Source organism: Schistocerca gregaria, chromosome 5 (assembly GCF_023897955.1).
Source record: "Schistocerca gregaria isolate iqSchGreg1 chromosome 5, iqSchGreg1.2, whole genome shotgun sequence".
NCBI lineage: Eukaryota > Metazoa > Arthropoda > Insecta > Orthoptera > Acrididae > Schistocerca > Schistocerca gregaria.
In genome coordinates, this window is record NC_064924.1 from 74,680,253 (window position 1) to 74,700,019 (window position 19,767).

The 19,767-nt window shown below is 49.9% G+C and overlaps 15 non-coding genes across 15 annotated transcripts; all 15 read right to left on the reverse strand.

Moving 5' to 3' along the window:
• Nucleotides 1-761: 761 nt before the first annotated feature.
• On the reverse strand, nucleotides 762-880 carry LOC126274792 (5S ribosomal RNA). The gene has a single exon (XR_007550347.1). It is a non-coding gene; the product is annotated as a 5S ribosomal RNA (ribosomal RNA).
• A 1,143-nt stretch (nucleotides 881-2,023) lies between these two features.
• LOC126274084 (5S ribosomal RNA) lies at nucleotides 2,024-2,142 on the reverse strand. Its single transcript, XR_007549912.1, has one exon. It is a non-coding gene; the product is annotated as a 5S ribosomal RNA (ribosomal RNA).
• A 1,146-nt stretch (nucleotides 2,143-3,288) lies between these two features.
• On the reverse strand, nucleotides 3,289-3,407 carry LOC126274793 (5S ribosomal RNA). Its single transcript, XR_007550348.1, has one exon. It is a non-coding gene; the product is annotated as a 5S ribosomal RNA (ribosomal RNA).
• Nucleotides 3,408-4,553: 1,146 nt separating this feature from the next.
• Nucleotides 4,554-4,672, reverse strand: LOC126274794 (5S ribosomal RNA). The gene has a single exon (XR_007550349.1). It is a non-coding gene; the product is annotated as a 5S ribosomal RNA (ribosomal RNA).
• A 1,146-nt stretch (nucleotides 4,673-5,818) lies between these two features.
• On the reverse strand, nucleotides 5,819-5,937 carry LOC126274795 (5S ribosomal RNA). Its single transcript, XR_007550350.1, has one exon. It is a non-coding gene; the product is annotated as a 5S ribosomal RNA (ribosomal RNA).
• Nucleotides 5,938-7,083: 1,146 nt separating this feature from the next.
• On the reverse strand, nucleotides 7,084-7,202 carry LOC126274796 (5S ribosomal RNA). The gene has a single exon (XR_007550351.1). It is a non-coding gene; the product is annotated as a 5S ribosomal RNA (ribosomal RNA).
• Nucleotides 7,203-8,348: 1,146 nt separating this feature from the next.
• LOC126274798 (5S ribosomal RNA) lies at nucleotides 8,349-8,467 on the reverse strand. Its single transcript, XR_007550353.1, has one exon. It is a non-coding gene; the product is annotated as a 5S ribosomal RNA (ribosomal RNA).
• Nucleotides 8,468-9,610: 1,143 nt separating this feature from the next.
• LOC126274799 (5S ribosomal RNA) lies at nucleotides 9,611-9,729 on the reverse strand. Its single transcript, XR_007550354.1, has one exon. It is a non-coding gene; the product is annotated as a 5S ribosomal RNA (ribosomal RNA).
• Nucleotides 9,730-10,875: 1,146 nt separating this feature from the next.
• LOC126274800 (5S ribosomal RNA) lies at nucleotides 10,876-10,994 on the reverse strand. Its single transcript, XR_007550355.1, has one exon. It is a non-coding gene; the product is annotated as a 5S ribosomal RNA (ribosomal RNA).
• Nucleotides 10,995-12,137: 1,143 nt separating this feature from the next.
• LOC126274801 (5S ribosomal RNA) lies at nucleotides 12,138-12,256 on the reverse strand. The gene has a single exon (XR_007550356.1). It is a non-coding gene; the product is annotated as a 5S ribosomal RNA (ribosomal RNA).
• Nucleotides 12,257-13,402: 1,146 nt separating this feature from the next.
• LOC126274802 (5S ribosomal RNA) lies at nucleotides 13,403-13,521 on the reverse strand. Its single transcript, XR_007550357.1, has one exon. It is a non-coding gene; the product is annotated as a 5S ribosomal RNA (ribosomal RNA).
• Nucleotides 13,522-14,667: 1,146 nt separating this feature from the next.
• LOC126274803 (5S ribosomal RNA) lies at nucleotides 14,668-14,786 on the reverse strand. The gene has a single exon (XR_007550358.1). It is a non-coding gene; the product is annotated as a 5S ribosomal RNA (ribosomal RNA).
• A 1,146-nt stretch (nucleotides 14,787-15,932) lies between these two features.
• On the reverse strand, nucleotides 15,933-16,051 carry LOC126274805 (5S ribosomal RNA). Its single transcript, XR_007550359.1, has one exon. It is a non-coding gene; the product is annotated as a 5S ribosomal RNA (ribosomal RNA).
• A 1,146-nt stretch (nucleotides 16,052-17,197) lies between these two features.
• LOC126274806 (5S ribosomal RNA) lies at nucleotides 17,198-17,316 on the reverse strand. Its single transcript, XR_007550360.1, has one exon. It is a non-coding gene; the product is annotated as a 5S ribosomal RNA (ribosomal RNA).
• Nucleotides 17,317-18,459: 1,143 nt separating this feature from the next.
• Nucleotides 18,460-18,578, reverse strand: LOC126274807 (5S ribosomal RNA). The gene has a single exon (XR_007550361.1). It is a non-coding gene; the product is annotated as a 5S ribosomal RNA (ribosomal RNA).
• Nucleotides 18,579-19,767: the final 1,189 nt, after the last annotated feature.

A 19,767-nucleotide genomic window follows, 5' to 3' on the forward strand; every position in this document is an offset into this window, starting at 1 on the left:
TCGTGTCTTACGATAGTTTAAAATCAGTATGGAAGCATCTATGTCACATGAGAAAGGTAGCATGAAAAAAGGGCTGGCAGGGGTAGTGACAAGAAAGCAAGAAATGAAGACAGAGGGAAGCGGTCTCACCTGCCTGACACGCGTCGCGCTTCCAGATATTTGCGTAATTCGCACGGTGCATTCTCGGCTGTCCCCTTCCGTCCCGACTTGTCCCGACTTTGCTCGACTGCCGCTCGCTGCCGCTCGGGTCGTGGTCCATATGACAGCACAAGTACGAGAAGCATCTGCGAGATGGGCGCGGGCCGAACCGACGTGTCCGAGGCGCCGTGTGCGGCCGTTCGGAGCTACCAGAGCCGCTCTGTGCTGCGCCGTGCCGTGGAAAGGTGCGAAAACATGCACACAAGACACAGGCTGTTCGGCAAAGTATCCATCTCTTGTAGCGACGAAAGGTAAATTTTTGTTTACAAATTTGCCGTTGTGCACTGCTACAAAATTGGAATTTAGCGCTCCTACAAAACAGTAGGCTCTGACGCATTTTAAGAGCACATCCGTCGATTCGCAGTGTTTCGTTATTTTCAACGAGTTCCTAGCACTCTTCCTCCGCGCATTCTTGTTCAAACTGAGTTCATTGCTGTAATTTCACATCTTACGTTTAATACAGTGGTTTAAAATGCTTGTGGAAGCATCTTTGTCGCACCTGAGAGTTTGTATGAAAAGAGGACTGGCAGGTGTAGTGACATAAAATTTAAAAGAAGAGAGGGAGCCAACAGCACCCGGTGTTCCCAGGCGGTCACCCATCCAAGTACTAACCGGGCCCGATGTTGCTTAACTTCGGTGATCGGACGAGAACCGGTGTATTCAACATGGTATGGCCGTTGGCGTCCTTATACAGTAGCCGCACGGCAGAAGAAGGCTTCGCCTCTCCTCCCAACACACGCAATCTCCGTTTTCGGTGGCACATTTGACGCAAAGCACGTCCTTCCACCTCGAAGGCGACGCGCTGTGCGGCGCGCCGCCACGTGGGTCAGACGCACAACACAGCTGCTCGTTGCACCGCCTGTCATTCGTTTGTTCGACAAAGTATCCATCTCTTGTAGCGACGAAAGGTAAATTTTTGTTTACAAATTTGCCGTTGTGCACTGCTACAAAACAATATGCCCTGACGTATTTCACAACATTTCTGTCACTTCACACTGTTTTGTTATTTCCAGAGACTCTTTGGAAGTCTTCCTTGGCGCACTCTTTTCAAATTGAGCTCCTTAATATCGTGTCTTACGATAGTTTAAAATCAGTATGGAAGCATCTATGTCACATGAGAAAGGTAGCATGAAAAAAGGGCTGGCAGGGGTAGTGACAAGAAAGCAAGAAATGAAAGAGGGAAGCGGTCTCACCTGCCTGACACGCGTCGCGCTTCCAGATATTTGCGTAATTCGCACGGTGCATTCTCGGCTGTCCCCTTCCGTCCCGACTTGTCCCGACTTTGCTCGACTGCCGCTCGCTGCCGCTCGGGTCGTGGTCCATATGACAGCACAAGTACGAGAAGCATCTGCGAGATGGGCGCGGGCCGAACCGACGTGTCCGAGGCGCCGTGTGCGGCCGTTCGGAGCTACCAGAGCCGCTCTGTGCTGCGCCGTGCCGTGGAAAGGTGCGAAAACATGCACACAAGACACAGGCTGTTCGGCAAAGTATCCATCTCTTGTAGCGACGAAAGGTAAATTTTTGTTTACAAATTTGCCGTTGTGCACTGCTACAAAATTGGAATTTAGCGCTCCTACAAAACAGTAGGCTCTGACGCATTTTAAGAGCACATCCGTCGATTCGCAGTGTTTCGTTATTTTCAACGAGTTCCTAGCACTCTTCCTCCGCGCATTCTTGTTCAAACTGAGTTCATTGCTGTAATTTCACATCTTACGTTTAATACAGTGGTTTAAAATGCTTGTGGAAGCATCTTTGTCGCACCTGAGAGTTTGTATGAAAAGAGGACTGGCAGGTGTAGTGACATAAAATTTAAAAGAAGAGAGGGAGCCAACAGCACCCGGTGTTCCCAGGCGGTCACCCATCCAAGTACTAACCGGGCCCCATGTTGGTTAACTTCGGTGATCGGACGAGAACCGGTGTATTCAACATGGTATGGCCGTTGGCGTCCTTATACAGTAGCCGCACGGCAGAAGAAGGCTTCGCCTCTCCTCCCAACACACGCAATCTCTGTTTTCGGTGGCACATTTGACGCAAAGCACGTCCTTCCACCTCGAAGGCGACGCGCTGTGCGGCGCGCCGCCACGTGGGTCAGACGCACAACACAGCTGCTCGTTGCACCGCCTGTCATTCGTTTGTTCGACAAAGTATCCATCTCTTGTAGCGACGAAAGGTAAATTTTTGTTTACAAATTTGCCGTTGTGCACTGCTACAAAACAATATGCCCTGACGTATTTCACAACATTTCTGTCACTTCACACTGTTTTGTTATTTCCAGAGACTCTTTGGAAGTCTTCCTTGGCGCACTCTTTTCAAATTGAGCTCCTTAATATCGTGTCTTACGATAGTTTAAAATCAGTATGGAAGCATCTATGTCACATGAGAAAGGTAGCATGAAAAAAGGGCTGGCAGGGGTAGTGACAAGAAAGCAAGAAATGAAGACAGAGGGAAGCGGTCTCACCTGCCTGACACGCGTCGCGCTTCCAGATATTTGCGTAATTCGCACGGTGCATTCTCGGCTGTCCCCTTCCGTCCCGACTTGTCCCGACTTTGCTCGACTGCCGCTCGCTGCCGCTCGGGTCGTGGTCCATATGACAGCACAAGTACGAGAAGCATCTGCGAGATGGGCGCGGGCCGAACCGACGTGTCCGAGGCGCCGTGTGCGGCCGTTCGGAGCTACCAGAGCCGCTCTGTGCTGCGCCGTGCCGTGGAAAGGTGCGAAAACATGCACACAAGACACAGGCTGTTCGGCAAAGTATCCATCTCTTGTAGCGACGAAAGGTAAATTTTTGTTTACAAATTTGCCGTTGTGCACTGCTACAAAATTGGAATTTAGCGCTCCTACAAAACAGTAGGCTCTGACGCATTTTAAGAGCACATCCGTCGATTCGCAGTGTTTCGTTATTTTCAACGAGTTCCTAGCACTCTTCCTCCGCGCATTCTTGTTCAAACTGAGTTCATTGCTGTAATTTCACATCTTACGTTTAATACAGTGGTTTAAAATGCTTGTGGAAGCATCTTTGTCGCACCTGAGAGTTTGTATGAAAAGAGGACTGGCAGGTGTAGTGACATAAAATTTAAAAGAAGAGAGGGAGCCAACAGCACCCGGTGTTCCCAGGCGGTCACCCATCCAAGTACTAACCGGGCCCGATGTTGCTTAACTTCGGTGATCGGACGAGAACCGGTGTATTCAACATGGTATGGCCGTTGGCGTCCTTATACAGTAGCCGCACGGCAGAAGAAGGCTTCGCCTCTCCTCCCAACACACGCAATCTCCGTTTTCGGTGGCACATTTGACGCAAAGCACGTCCTTCCACCTCGAAGGCGACGCGCTGTGCGGCGCGCCGCCACGTGGGTCAGACGCACAACACAGCTGCTCGTTGCACCGCCTGTCATTCGTTTGTTCGACAAAGTATCCATCTCTTGTAGCGACGAAAGGTAAATTTTTGTTTACAAATTTGCCGTTGTGCACTGCTACAAAACAATATGCCCTGACGTATTTCACAACATTTCTGTCACTTCACACTGTTTTGTTATTTCCAGAGACTCTTTGGAAGTCTTCCTTGGCGCACTCTTTTCAAATTGAGCTCCTTAATATCGTGTCTTACGATAGTTTAAAATCAGTATGGAAGCATCTATGTCACATGAGAAAGGTAGCATGAAAAAAGGGCTGGCAGGGGTAGTGACAAGAAAGCAAGAAATGAAGACAGAGGGAAGCGGTCTCACCTGCCTGACACGCGTCGCGCTTCCAGATATTTGCGTAATTCGCACGGTGCATTCTCGGCTGTCCCCTTCCGTCCCGACTTGTCCCGACTTTGCTCGACTGCCGCTCGCTGCCGCTCGGGTCGTGGTCCATATGACAGCACAAGTACGAGAAGCATCTGCGAGATGGGCGCGGGCCGAACCGACGTGTCCGAGGCGCCGTGTGCGGCCGTTCGGAGCTACCAGAGCCGCTCTGTGCTGCGCCGTGCCGTGGAAAGGTGCGAAAACATGCACACAAGACACAGGCTGTTCGGCAAAGTATCCATCTCTTGTAGCGACGAAAGGTAAATTTTTGTTTACAAATTTGCCGTTGTGCACTGCTACAAAATTGGAATTTAGCGCTCCTACAAAACAGTAGGCTCTGACGCATTTTAAGAGCACATCCGTCGATTCGCAGTGTTTCGTTATTTTCAACGAGTTCCTAGCACTCTTCCTCCGCGCATTCTTGTTCAAACTGAGTTCATTGCTGTAATTTCACATCTTACGTTTAATACAGTGGTTTAAAATGCTTGTGGAAGCATCTTTGTCGCACCTGAGAGTTTGTATGAAAAGAGGACTGGCAGGTGTAGTGACATAAAATTTAAAAGAAGAGAGGGAGCCAACAGCACCCGGTGTTCCCAGGCGGTCACCCATCCAAGTACTAACCGGGCCCGATGTTGCTTAACTTCGGTGATCGGACGAGAACCGGTGTATTCAACATGGTATGGCCGTTGGCGTCCTTATACAGTAGCCGCACGGCAGAAGAAGGCTTCGCCTCTCCTCCCAACACACGCAATCTCCGTTTTCGGTGGCACATTTGACGCAAAGCACGTCCTTCCACCTCGAAGGCGACGCGCTGTGCGGCGCGCCGCCACGTGGGTCAGACGCACAACACAGCTGCTCGTTGCACCGCCTGTCATTCGTTTGTTCGACAAAGTATCCATCTCTTGTAGCGACGAAAGGTAAATTTTTGTTTACAAATTTGCCGTTGTGCACTGCTACAAAACAATATGCCCTGACGTATTTCACAACATTTCTGTCACTTCACACTGTTTTGTTATTTCCAGAGACTCTTTGGAAGTCTTCCTTGGCGCACTCTTTTCAAATTGAGCTCCTTAATATCGTGTCTTACGATAGTTTAAAATCAGTATGGAAGCATCTATGTCACATGAGAAAGGTAGCATGAAAAAAGGGCTGGCAGGGGTAGTGACAAGAAAGCAAGAAATGAAGACAGAGGGAAGCGGTCTCACCTGCCTGACACGCGTCGCGCTTCCAGATATTTGCGTAATTCGCACGGTGCATTCTCGGCTGTCCCCTTCCGTCCCGACTTGTCCCGACTTTGCTCGACTGCCGCTCGCTGCCGCTCGGGTCGTGGTCCATATGACAGCACAAGTACGAGAAGCATCTGCGAGATGGGCGCGGGCCGAACCGACGTGTCCGAGGCGCCGTGTGCGGCCGTTCGGAGCTACCAGAGCCGCTCTGTGCTGCGCCGTGCCGTGGAAAGGTGCGAAAACATGCACACAAGACACAGGCTGTTCGGCAAAGTATCCATCTCTTGTAGCGACGAAAGGTAAATTTTTGTTTACAAATTTGCCGTTGTGCACTGCTACAAAATTGGAATTTAGCGCTCCTACAAAACAGTAGGCTCTGACGCATTTTAAGAGCACATCCGTCGATTCGCAGTGTTTCGTTATTTTCAACGAGTTCCTAGCACTCTTCCTCCGCGCATTCTTGTTCAAACTGAGTTCATTGCTGTAATTTCACATCTTACGTTTAATACAGTGGTTTAAAATGCTTGTGGAAGCATCTTTGTCGCACCTGAGAGTTTGTATGAAAAGAGGACTGGCAGGTGTAGTGACATAAAATTTAAAAGAAGAGAGGGAGCCAACAGCACCCGGTGTTCCCAGGCGGTCACCCATCCAAGTACTAACCGGGCCCGATGTTGCTTAACTTCGGTGATCGGACGAGAACCGGTGTATTCAACATGGTATGGCCGTTGGCGTCCTTATACAGTAGCCGCACGGCAGAAGAAGGCTTCGCCTCTCCTCCCAACACACGCAATCTCCGTTTTCGGTGGCACATTTGACGCAAAGCACGTCCTTCCACCTCGAAGGCGACGCGCTGTGCGGCGCGCCGCCACGTGGGTCAGACGCACAACACAGCTGCTCGTTGCACCGCCTGTCATTCGTTTGTTCGACAAAGTATCCATCTCTTGTAGCGACGAAAGGTAAATTTTTGTTTACAAATTTGCCGTTGTGCACTGCTACAAAACAATATGCCCTGACGTATTTCACAACATTTCTGTCACTTCACACTGTTTTGTTATTTCCAGAGACTCTTTGGAAGTCTTCCTTGGCGCACTCTTTTCAAATTGAGCTCCTTAATATCGTGTCTTACGATAGTTTAAAATCAGTATGGAAGCATCTATGTCACATGAGAAAGGTAGCATGAAAAAAGGGCTGGCAGGGGTAGTGACAAGAAAGCAAGAAATGAAGACAGAGGGAAGCGGTCTCACCTGCCTGACACGCGTCGCGCTTCCAGATATTTGCGTAATTCGCACGGTGCATTCTCGGCTGTCCCCTTCCGTCCCGACTTGTCCCGACTTTGCTCGACTGCCGCTCGCTGCCGCTCGGGTCGTGGTCCATATGACAGCACAAGTACGAGAAGCATCTGCGAGATGGGCGCGGGCCGAACCGACGTGTCCGAGGCGCCGTGTGCGGCCGTTCGGAGCTACCAGAGCCGCTCTGTGCTGCGCCGTGCCGTGGAAAGGTGCGAAAACATGCACACAAGACACAGGCTGTTCGGCAAAGTATCCATCTCTTGTAGCGACGAAAGGTAAATTTTTGTTTACAAATTTGCCGTTGTGCACTGCTACAAAATTGGAATTTAGCGCTCCTACAAAACAGTAGGCTCTGACGCATTTTAAGAGCACATCCGTCGATTCGCAGTGTTTCGTTATTTTCAACGAGTTCCTAGCACTCTTCCTCCGCGCATTCTTGTTCAAACTGAGTTCATTGCTGTAATTTCACATCTTACGTTTAATACAGTGGTTTAAAATGCTTGTGGAAGCATCTTTGTCGCACCTGAGAGTTTGTATGAAAAGAGGACTGGCAGGTGTAGTGACATAAAATTTAAAAGAAGAGAGGGAGCCAACAGCACCCGGTGTTCCCAGGCGGTCACCCATCCAAGTACTAACCGGGCCCGATGTTGCTTAACTTCGGTGATCGGACGAGAACCGGTGTATTCAACATGGTATGGCCGTTGGCGTCCTTATACAGTAGCCGCACGGCAGAAGAAGGCTTCGCCTCTCCTCCCAACACACGCAATCTCCGTTTTCGGTGGCACATTTGACGCAAAGCACGTCCTTCCACCTCGAAGGCGACGCGCTGTGCGGCGCGCCGCCACGTGGGTCAGACGCACAACACAGCTGCTCGTTGCACCGCCTGTCATTCGTTTGTTCGACAAAGTATCCATCTCTTGTAGCGACGAAAGGTAAATTTTTGTTTACAAATTTGCCGTTGTGCACTGCTACAAAACAATATGCCCTGACGTATTTCACAACATTTCTGTCACTTCACACTGTTTTGTTATTTCCAGAGACTCTTTGGAAGTCTTCCTTGGCGCACTCTTTTCAAATTGAGCTCCTTAATATCGTGTCTTACGATAGTTTAAAATCAGTATGGAAGCATCTATGTCACATGAGAAAGGTAGCATGAAAAAAGGGCTGGCAGGGGTAGTGACAAGAAAGCAAGAAATGAAGACAGAGGGAAGCGGTCTCACCTGCCTGACACGCGTCGCGCTTCCAGATATTTGCGTAATTCGCACGGTGCATTCTCGGCTGTCCCCTTCCGTCCCGACTTGTCCCGACTTTGCTCGACTGCCGCTCGCTGCCGCTCGGGTCGTGGTCCATATGACAGCACAAGTACGAGAAGCATCTGCGAGATGGGCGCGGGCCGAACCGACGTGTCCGAGGCGCCGTGTGCGGCCGTTCGGAGCTACCAGAGCCGCTCTGTGCTGCGCCGTGCCGTGGAAAGGTGCGAAAACATGCACACAAGACACAGGCTGTTCGGCAAAGTATCCATCTCTTGTAGCGACGAAAGGTAAATTTTTGTTTACAAATTTGCCGTTGTGCACTGCTACAAAATTGGAATTTAGCGCTCCTACAAAACAGTAGGCTCTGACGCATTTTAAGAGCACATCCGTCGATTCGCAGTGTTTCGTTATTTTCAACGAGTTCCTAGCACTCTTCCTCCGCGCATTCTTGTTCAAACTGAGTTCATTGCTGTAATTTCACATCTTACGTTTAATACAGTGGTTTAAAATGCTTGTGGAAGCATCTTTGTCGCACCTGAGAGTTTGTATGAAAAGAGGACTGGCAGGTGTAGTGACATAAAATTTAAAAGAAGAGAGGGAGCCAACAGCACCCGGTGTTCCCAGGCGGTCACCCATCCAAGTACTAACCGGGCCCGATGTTGCTTAACTTCGGTGATCGGACGAGAACCGGTGTATTCAACATGGTATGGCCGTTGGCGTCCTTATACAGTAGCCGCACGGCAGAAGAAGGCTTCGCCTCTCCTCCCAACACACGCAATCTCCGTTTTCGGTGGCACATTTGACGCAAAGCACGTCCTTCCACCTCGAAGGCGACGCGCTGTGCGGCGCGCCGCCACGTGGGTCAGACGCACAACACAGCTGCTCGTTGCACCGCCTGTCATTCGTTTGTTCGACAAAGTATCCATCTCTTGTAGCGACGAAAGGTAAATTTTTGTTTACAAATTTGCCGTTGTGCACTGCTACAAAACAATATGCCCTGACGTATTTCACAACATTTCTGTCACTTCACACTGTTTTGTTATTTCCAGAGACTCTTTGGAAGTCTTCCTTGGCGCACTCTTTTCAAATTGAGCTCCTTAATATCGTGTCTTACGATAGTTTAAAATCAGTATGGAAGCATCTATGTCACATGAGAAAGGTAGCATGAAAAAAGGGCTGGCAGGGGTAGTGACAAGAAAGCAAGAAATGAAAGAGGGAAGCGGTCTCACCTGCCTGACACGCGTCGCGCTTCCAGATATTTGCGTAATTCGCACGGTGCATTCTCGGCTGTCCCCTTCCGTCCCGACTTGTCCCGACTTTGCTCGACTGCCGCTCGCTGCCGCTCGGGTCGTGGTCCATATGACAGCACAAGTACGAGAAGCATCTGCGAGATGGGCGCGGGCCGAACCGACGTGTCCGAGGCGCCGTGTGCGGCCGTTCGGAGCTACCAGAGCCGCTCTGTGCTGCGCCGTGCCGTGGAAAGGTGCGAAAACATGCACACAAGACACAGGCTGTTCGGCAAAGTATCCATCTCTTGTAGCGACGAAAGGTAAATTTTTGTTTACAAATTTGCCGTTGTGCACTGCTACAAAATTGGAATTTAGCGCTCCTACAAAACAGTAGGCTCTGACGCATTTTAAGAGCACATCCGTCGATTCGCAGTGTTTCGTTATTTTCAACGAGTTCCTAGCACTCTTCCTCCGCGCATTCTTGTTCAAACTGAGTTCATTGCTGTAATTTCACATCTTACGTTTAATACAGTGGTTTAAAATGCTTGTGGAAGCATCTTTGTCGCACCTGAGAGTTTGTATGAAAAGAGGACTGGCAGGTGTAGTGACATAAAATTTAAAAGAAGAGAGGGAGCCAACAGCACCCGGTGTTCCCAGGCGGTCACCCATCCAAGTACTAACCGGGCCCGATGTTGCTTAACTTCGGTGATCGGACGAGAACCGGTGTATTCAACATGGTATGGCCGTTGGCGTCCTTATACAGTAGCCGCACGGCAGAAGAAGGCTTCGCCTCTCCTCCCAACACACGCAATCTCCGTTTTCGGTGGCACATTTGACGCAAAGCACGTCCTTCCACCTCGAAGGCGACGCGCTGTGCGGCGCGCCGCCACGTGGGTCAGACGCACAACACAGCTGCTCGTTGCACCGCCTGTCATTCGTTTGTTCGACAAAGTATCCATCTCTTGTAGCGACGAAAGGTAAATTTTTGTTTACAAATTTGCCGTTGTGCACTACTACAAAACAATATGCCCTGACGTATTTCACAACATTTCTGTCACTTCACACTGTTTTGTTATTTCCAGAGACTCTTTGGAAGTCTTCCTTGGCGCACTCTTTTCAAATTGAGCTCCTTAATATCGTGTCTTACGATAGTTTAAAATCAGTATGGAAGCATCTATGTCACATGAGTAAGGTAGCATGAAAAAAGGGCTGGCAGGGGTAGTGACAAGAAAGCAAGAAATGAAGACAGAGGGAAGCGGTCTCACCTGCCTGACACGCGTCGCGCTTCCAGATATTTGCGTAATTCGCACGGTGCATTCTCGGCTGTCCCCTTCCGTCCCGACTTGTCCCGACTTTGCTCGACTGCCGCTCGCTGCCGCTCGGGTCGTGGTCCATATGACAGCACAAGTACGAGAAGCATCTGCGAGATGGGCGCGGGCCGAACCGACGTGTCCGAGGCGCCGTGTGCGGCCGTTCGGAGCTACCAGAGCCGCTCTGTGCTGCGCCGTGCCGTGGAAAGGTGCGAAAACATGCACACAAGACACAGGCTGTTCGGCAAAGTATCCATCTCTTGTAGCGACGAAAGGTAAATTTTTGTTTACAAATTTGCCGTTGTGCACTGCTACAAAATTGGAATTTAGCGCTCCTACAAAACAGTAGGCTCTGACGCATTTTAAGAGCACATCCGTCGATTCGCAGTGTTTCGTTATTTTCAACGAGTTCCTAGCACTCTTCCTCCGCGCATTCTTGTTCAAACTGAGTTCATTGCTGTAATTTCACATCTTACGTTTAATACAGTGGTTTAAAATGCTTGTGGAAGCATCTTTGTCGCACCTGAGAGTTTGTATGAAAAGAGGACTGGCAGGTGTAGTGACATAAAATTTAAAAGAAGAGAGGGAGCCAACAGCACCCGGTGTTCCCAGGCGGTCACCCATCCAAGTACTAACCGGGCCCGATGTTGCTTAACTTCGGTGATCGGACGAGAACCGGTGTATTCAACATGGTATGGCCGTTGGCGTCCTTATACAGTAGCCGCACGGCAGAAGAAGGCTTCGCCTCTCCTCCCAACACACGCAATCTCCGTTTTCGGTGGCACATTTGACGCAAAGCACGTCCTTCCACCTCGAAGGCGACGCGCTGTGCGGCGCGCCGCCACGTGGGTCAGACGCACAACACAGCTGCTCGTTGCACCGCCTGTCATTCGTTTGTTCGACAAAGTATCCATCTCTTGTAGCGACGAAAGGTAAATTTTTGTTTACAAATTTGCCGTTGTGCACTGCTACAAAACAATATGCCCTGACGTATTTCACAACATTTCTGTCACTTCACACTGTTTTGTTATTTCCAGAGACTCTTTGGAAGTCTTCCTTGGCGCACTCTTTTCAAATTGAGCTCCTTAATATCGTGTCTTACGATAGTTTAAAATCAGTATGGAAGCATCTATGTCACATGAGAAAGGTAGCATGAAAAAAGGGCTGGCAGGGGTAGTGACAAGAAAGCAAGAAATGAAAGAGGGAAGCGGTCTCACCTGCCTGACACGCGTCGCGCTTCCAGATATTTGCGTAATTCGCACGGTGCATTCTCGGCTGTCCCCTTCCGTCCCGACTTGTCCCGACTTTGCTCGACTGCCGCTCGCTGCCGCTCGGGTCGTGGTCCATATGACAGCACAAGTACGAGAAGCATCTGCGAGATGGGCGCGGGCCGAACCGACGTGTCCGAGGCGCCGTGTGCGGCCGTTCGGAGCTACCAGAGCCGCTCTGTGCTGCGCCGTGCCGTGGAAAGGTGCGAAAACATGCACACAAGACACAGGCTGTTCGGCAAAGTATCCATCTCTTGTAGCGACGAAAGGTAAATTTTTGTTTACAAATTTGCCGTTGTGCACTGCTACAAAATTGGAATTTAGCGCTCCTACAAAACAGTAGGCTCTGACGCATTTTAAGAGCACATCCGTCGATTCGCAGTGTTTCGTTATTTTCAACGAGTTCCTAGCACTCTTCCTCCGCGCATTCTTGTTCAAACTGAGTTCATTGCTGTAATTTCACATCTTACGTTTAATACAGTGGTTTAAAATGCTTGTGGAAGCATCTTTGTCGCACCTGAGAGTTTGTATGAAAAGAGGACTGGCAGGTGTAGTGACATAAAATTTAAAAGAAGAGAGGGAGCCAACAGCACCCGGTGTTCCCAGGCGGTCACCCATCCAAGTACTAACCGGGCCCGATGTTGCTTAACTTCGGTGATCGGACGAGAACCGGTGTATTCAACATGGTATGGCCGTTGGCGTCCTTATACAGTAGCCGCACGGCAGAAGAAGGCTTCGCCTCTCCTCCCAACACACGCAATCTCCGTTTTCGGTGGCACATTTGACGCAAAGCACGTCCTTCCACCTCGAAGGCGACGCGCTGTGCGGCGCGCCGCCACGTGGGTCAGACGCACAACACAGCTGCTCGTTGCACCGCCTGTCATTCGTTTGTTCGACAAAGTATCCATCTCTTGTAGCGACGAAAGGTAAATTTTTGTTTACAAATTTGCCGTTGTGCACTACTACAAAACAATATGCCCTGACGTATTTCACAACATTTCTGTCACTTCACACTGTTTTGTTATTTCCAGAGACTCTTTGGAAGTCTTCCTTGGCGCACTCTTTTCAAATTGAGCTCCTTAATATCGTGTCTTACGATAGTTTAAAATCAGTATGGAAGCATCTATGTCACATGAGAAAGGTAGCATGAAAAAAGGGCTGGCAGGGGTAGTGACAAGAAAGCAAGAAATGAAGACAGAGGGAAGCGGTCTCACCTGCCTGACACGCGTCGCGCTTCCAGATATTTGCGTAATTCGCACGGTGCATTCTCGGCTGTCCCCTTCCGTCCCGACTTGTCCCGACTTTGCTCGACTGCCGCTCGCTGCCGCTCGGGTCGTGGTCCATATGACAGCACAAGTACGAGAAGCATCTGCGAGATGGGCGCGGGCCGAACCGACGTGTCCGAGGCGCCGTGTGCGGCCGTTCGGAGCTACCAGAGCCGCTCTGTGCTGCGCCGTGCCGTGGAAAGGTGCGAAAACATGCACACAAGACACAGGCTGTTCGGCAAAGTATCCATCTCTTGTAGCGACGAAAGGTAAATTTTTGTTTACAAATTTGCCGTTGTGCACTGCTACAAAATTGGAATTTAGCGCTCCTACAAAACAGTAGGCTCTGACGCATTTTAAGAGCACATCCGTCGATTCGCAGTGTTTCGTTATTTTCAACGAGTTCCTAGCACTCTTCCTCCGCGCATTCTTGTTCAAACTGAGTTCATTGCTGTAATTTCACATCTTACGTTTAATACAGTGGTTTAAAATGCTTGTGGAAGCATCTTTGTCGCACCTGAGAGTTTGTATGAAAAGAGGACTGGCAGGTGTAGTGACATAAAATTTAAAAGAAGAGAGGGAGCCAACAGCACCCGGTGTTCCCAGGCGGTCACCCATCCAAGTACTAACCGGGCCCGATGTTGCTTAACTTCGGTGATCGGACGAGAACCGGTGTATTCAACATGGTATGGCCGTTGGCGTCCTTATACAGTAGCCGCACGGCAGAAGAAGGCTTCGCCTCTCCTCCCAACACACGCAATCTCCGTTTTCGGTGGCACATTTGACGCAAAGCACGTCCTTCCACCTCGAAGGCGACGCGCTGTGCGGCGCGCCGCCACGTGGGTCAGACGCACAACACAGCTGCTCGTTGCACCGCCTGTCATTCGTTTGTTCGACAAAGTATCCATCTCTTGTAGCGACGAAAGGTAAATTTTTGTTTACAAATTTGCCGTTGTGCACTGCTACAAAACAATATGCCCTGACGTATTTCACAACATTTCTGTCACTTCACACTGTTTTGTTATTTCCAGAGACTCTTTGGAAGTCTTCCTTGGCGCACTCTTTTCAAATTGAGCTCCTTAATATCGTGTCTTACGATAGTTTAAAATCAGTATGGAAGCATCTATGTCACATGAGAAAGGTAGCATGAAAAAAGGGCTGGCAGGGGTAGTGACAAGAAAGCAAGAAATGAAGACAGAGGGAAGCGGTCTCACCTGCCTGACACGCGTCGCGCTTCCAGATATTTGCGTAATTCGCACGGTGCATTCTCGGCTGTCCCCTTCCGTCCCGACTTGTCCCGACTTTGCTCGACTGCCGCTCGCTGCCGCTCGGGTCGTGGTCCATATGACAGCACAAGTACGAGAAGCATCTGCGAGATGGGCGCGGGCCGAACCGACGTGTCCGAGGCGCCGTGTGCGGCCGTTCGGAGCTACCAGAGCCGCTCTGTGCTGCGCCGTGCCGTGGAAAGGTGCGAAAACATGCACACAAGACACAGGCTGTTCGGCAAAGTATCCATCTCTTGTAGCGACGAAAGGTAAATTTTTGTTTACAAATTTGCCGTTGTGCACTGCTACAAAATTGGAATTTAGCGCTCCTACAAAACAGTAGGCTCTGACGCATTTTAAGAGCACATCCGTCGATTCGCAGTGTTTCGTTATTTTCAACGAGTTCCTAGCACTCTTCCTCCGCGCATTCTTGTTCAAACTGAGTTCATTGCTGTAATTTCACATCTTACGTTTAATACAGTGGTTTAAAATGCTTGTGGAAGCATCTTTGTCGCACCTGAGAGTTTGTATGAAAAGAGGACTGGCAGGTGTAGTGACATAAAATTTAAAAGAAGAGAGGGAGCCAACAGCACCCGGTGTTCCCAGGCGGTCACCCATCCAAGTACTAACCGGGCCCGATGTTGCTTAACTTCGGTGATCGGACGAGAACCGGTGTATTCAACATGGTATGGCCGTTGGCGTCCTTATACAGTAGCCGCACGGCAGAAGAAGGCTTCGCCTCTCCTCCCAACACACGCAATCTCCGTTTTCGGTGGCACATTTGACGCAAAGCACGTCCTTCCACCTCGAAGGCGACGCGCTGTGCGGCGCGCCGCCACGTGGGTCAGACGCACAACACAGCTGCTCGTTGCACCGCCTGTCATTCGTTTGTTCGACAAAGTATCCATCTCTTGTAGCGACGAAAGGTAAATTTTTGTTTACAAATTTGCCGTTGTGCACTGCTACAAAACAATATGCCCTGACGTATTTCACAACATTTCTGTCACTTCACACTGTTTTGTTATTTCCAGAGACTCTTTGGAAGTCTTCCTTGGCGCACTCTTTTCAAATTGAGCTCCTTAATATCGTGTCTTACGATAGTTTAAAATCAGTATGGAAGCATCTATGTCACATGAGAAAGGTAGCATGAAAAAAGGGCTGGCAGGGGTAGTGACAAGAAAGCAAGAAATGAAGACAGAGGGAAGCGGTCTCACCTGCCTGACACGCGTCGCGCTTCCAGATATTTGCGTAATTCGCACGGTGCATTCTCGGCTGTCCCCTTCCGTCCCGACTTGTCCCGACTTTGCTCGACTGCCGCTCGCTGCCGCTCGGGTCGTGGTCCATATGACAGCACAAGTACGAGAAGCATCTGCGAGATGGGCGCGGGCCGAACCGACGTGTCCGAGGCGCCGTGTGCGGCCGTTCGGAGCTACCAGAGCCGCTCTGTGCTGCGCCGTGCCGTGGAAAGGTGCGAAAACATGCACACAAGACACAGGCTGTTCGGCAAAGTATCCATCTCTTGTAGCGACGAAAGGTAAATTTTTGTTTACAAATTTGCCGTTGTGCACTGCTACAAAATTGGAATTTAGCGCTCCTACAAAACAGTAGGCTCTGACGCATTTTAAGAGCACATCCGTCGATTCGCAGTGTTTCGTTATTTTCAACGAGTTCCTAGCACTCTTCCTCCGCGCATTCTTGTTCAAACTGAGTTCATTGCTGTAATTTCACATCTTACGTTTAATACAGTGGTTTAAAATGCTTGTGGAAGCATCTTTGTCGCACCTGAGAGTTTGTATGAAAAGAGGACTGGCAGGTGTAGTGACATAAAATTTAAAAGAAGAGAGGGAGCCAACAGCACCCGGTGTTCCCAGGCGGTCACCCATCCAAGTACTAACCGGGCCCGATGTTGCTTAACTTCGGTGATCGGACGAGAACCGGTGTATTCAACATGGTATGGCCGTTGGCGTCCTTATACAGTAGCCGCACGGCAGAAGAAGGCTTCGCCTCTCCTCCCAACACACGCAATCTCCGTTTTCGGTGGCACATTTGACGCAAAGCACGTCCTTCCACCTCGAAGGCGACGCGCTGTGCGGCGCGCCGCCACGTGGGTCAGACGCACAACACAGCTGCTCGTTGCACCGCCTGTCATTCGTTTGTTCGACAAAGTATCCATCTCTTGTAGCGACGAAAGGTAAATTTTTGTTTACAAATTTGCCGTTGTGCACTGCTACAAAACAATATGCCCTGACGTATTTCACAACATTTCTGTCACTTCACACTGTTTTGTTATTTCCAGAGACTCTTTGGAAGTCTTCCTTGGCGCACTCTTTTCAAATTGAGCTCCTTAATATCGTGTCTTACGATAGTTTAAAATCAGTATGGAAGCATCTATGTCACATGAGAAAGGTAGCATGAAAAAAGGGCTGGCAGGGGTAGTGACAAGAAAGCAAGAAATGAAGACAGAGGGAAGCGGTCTCACCTGCCTGACACGCGTCGCGCTTCCAGATATTTGCGTAATTCGCACGGTGCATTCTCGGCTGTCCCCTTCCGTCCCGACTTGTCCCGACTTTGCTCGACTGCCGCTCGCTGCCGCTCGGGTCGTGGTCCATATGACAGCACAAGTACGAGAAGCATCTGCGAGATGGGCGCGGGCCGAACCGACGTGTCCGAGGCGCCGTGTGCGGCCGTTCGGAGCTACCAGAGCCGCTCTGTGCTGCGCCGTGCCGTGGAAAGGTGCGAAAACATGCACACAAGACACAGGCTGTTCGGCAAAGTATCCATCTCTTGTAGCGACGAAAGGTAAATTTTTGTTTACAAATTTGCCGTTGTGCACTGCTACAAAATTGGAATTTAGCGCTCCTACAAAACAGTAGGCTCTGACGCATTTTAAGAGCACATCCGTCGATTCGCAGTGTTTCGTTATTTTCAACGAGTTCCTAGCACTCTTCCTCCGCGCATTCTTGTTCAAACTGAGTTCATTGCTGTAATTTCACATCTTACGTTTAATACAGTGGTTTAAAATGCTTGTGGAAGCATCTTTGTCGCACCTGAGAGTTTGTATGAAAAGAGGACTGGCAGGTGTAGTGACATAAAATTTAAAAGAAGAGAGGGAGCCAACAGCACCCGGTGTTCCCAGGCGGTCACCCATCCAAGTACTAACCGGGCCCGATGTTGCTTAACTTCGGTGATCGGACGAGAACCGGTGTATTCAACATGGTATGGCCGTTGGCGTCCTTATACAGTAGCCGCACGGCAGAAGAAGGCTTCGCCTCTCCTCCCAACACACGCAATCTCCGTTTTCGGTGGCACATTTGACGCAAAGCACGTCCTTCCACCTCGAAGGCGACGCGCTGTGCGGCGCGCCGCCACGTGGGTCAGACGCACAACACAGCTGCTCGTTGCACCGCCTGTCATTCGTTTGTTCGACAAAGTATCCATCTCTTGTAGCGACGAAAGGTAAATTTTTGTTTACAAATTTGCCGTTGTGCACTGCTACAAAACAATATGCCCTGACGTATTTCACAACATTTCTGTCACTTCACACTGTTTTGTTATTTCCAGAGACTCTTTGGAAGTCTTCCTTGGCGCACTCTTTTCAAATTGAGCTCCTTAATATCGTGTCTTACGATAGTTTAAAATCAGTATGGAAGCATCTATGTCACATGAGAAAGGTAGCATGAAAAAAGGGCTGGCAGGGGTAGTGACAAGAAAGCAAGAAATGAAAGAGGGAAGCGGTCTCACCTGCCTGACACGCGTCGCGCTTCCAGATATTTGCGTAATTCGCACGGTGCATTCTCGGCTGTCCCCTTCCGTCCCGACTTGTCCCGACTTTGCTCGACTGCCGCTCGCTGCCGCTCGGGTCGTGGTCCATATGACAGCACAAGTACGAGAAGCATCTGCGAGATGGGCGCGGGCCGAACCGACGTGTCCGAGGCGCCGTGTGCGGCCGTTCGGAGCTACCAGAGCCGCTCTGTGCTGCGCCGTGCCGTGGAAAGGTGCGAAAACATGCACACAAGACACAGGCTGTTCGGCAAAGTATCCATCTCTTGTAGCGACGAAAGGTAAATTTTTGTTTACAAATTTGCCGTTGTGCACTGCTACAAAATTGGAATTTAGCGCTCCTACAAAACAGTAGGCTCTGACGCATTTTAAGAGCACATCCGTCGATTCGCAGTGTTTCGTTATTTTCAACGAGTTCCTAGCACTCTTCCTCCGCGCATTCTTGTTCAAACTGAGTTCATTGCTGTAATTTCACATCTTACGTTTAATACAGTGGTTTAAAATGCTTGTGGAAGCATCTTTGTCGCACCTGAGAGTTTGTATGAAAAGAGGACTGGCAGGTGTAGTGACATAAAATTTAAAAGAAGAGAGGGAGCCAACAGCACCCGGTGTTCCCAGGCGGTCACCCATCCAAGTACTAACCGGGCCCGATGTTGCTTAACTTCGGTGATCGGACGAGAACCGGTGTATTCAACATGGTATGGCCGTTGGCGTCCTTATACAGTAGCCGCACGGCAGAAGAAGGCTTCGCCTCTCCTCCCAACACACGCAATCTCCGTTTTCGGTGGCACATTTGACGCAAAGCACGTCCTTCCACCTCGAAGGCGACGCGCTGTGCGGCGCGCCGCCACGTGGGTCAGACGCACAACACAGCTGCTCGTTGCACCGCCTGTCATTCGTTTGTTCGACAAAGTATCCATCTCTTGTAGCGACGAAAGGTAAATTTTTGTTTACAAATTTGCCGTTGTGCACTGCTACAAAACAATATGCCCTGACGTATTTCACAACATTTCTGTCACTTCACACTGTTTTGTTATTTCCAGAGACTCTTTGGAAGTCTTCCTTGGCGCACTCTTTTCAAATTGAGCTCCTTAATATCGTGTCTTACGATAGTTTAAAATCAGTATGGAAGCATCTATGTCACATGAGAAAGGTAGCATGAAAAAAGGGCTGGCAGGGGTAGTGACAAGAAAGCAAGAAATGAAGACAGAGGGAAGCGGTCTCACCTGCCTGACACGCGTCGCGCTTCCAGATATTTGCGTAATTCGCACGGTGCATTCTCGGCTGTCCCCTTCCGTCCCGACTTGTCCCGACTTTGCTCGACTGCCGCTCGCTGCCGCTCGGGTCGTGGTCCATATGACAGCACAAGTACGAGAAGCATCTGCGAGATGGGCGCGGGCCGAACCGACGTGTCCGAGGCGCCGTGTGCGGCCGTTCGGAGCTACCAGAGCCGCTCTGTGCTGCGCCGTGCCGTGGAAAGGTGCGAAAACATGCACACAAGACACAGGCTGTTCGGCAAAGTATCCATCTCTTGTAGCGACGAAAGGTAAATTTTTGTTTACAAATTTGCCGTTGTGCACTGCTACAAAATTGGAATTTAGCGCTCCTACAAAACAGTAGGCTCTGACGCATTTTAAGAGCACATCCGTCGATTCGCAGTGTTTCGTTATTTTCAACGAGTTCCTAGCACTCTTCCTCCGCGCATTCTTGTTCAAACTGAGTTCATTGCTGTAATTTCACATCTTACGTTTAATACAGTGGTTTAAAATGCTTGTGGAAGCATCTTTGTCGCACCTGAGAGTTTGTATGAAAAGAGGACTGGCAGGTGTAGTGACATAAAATTTAAAAGAAGAGAGGGAGCCAACAGCACCCGGTGTTCCCAGGCGGTCACCCATCCAAGT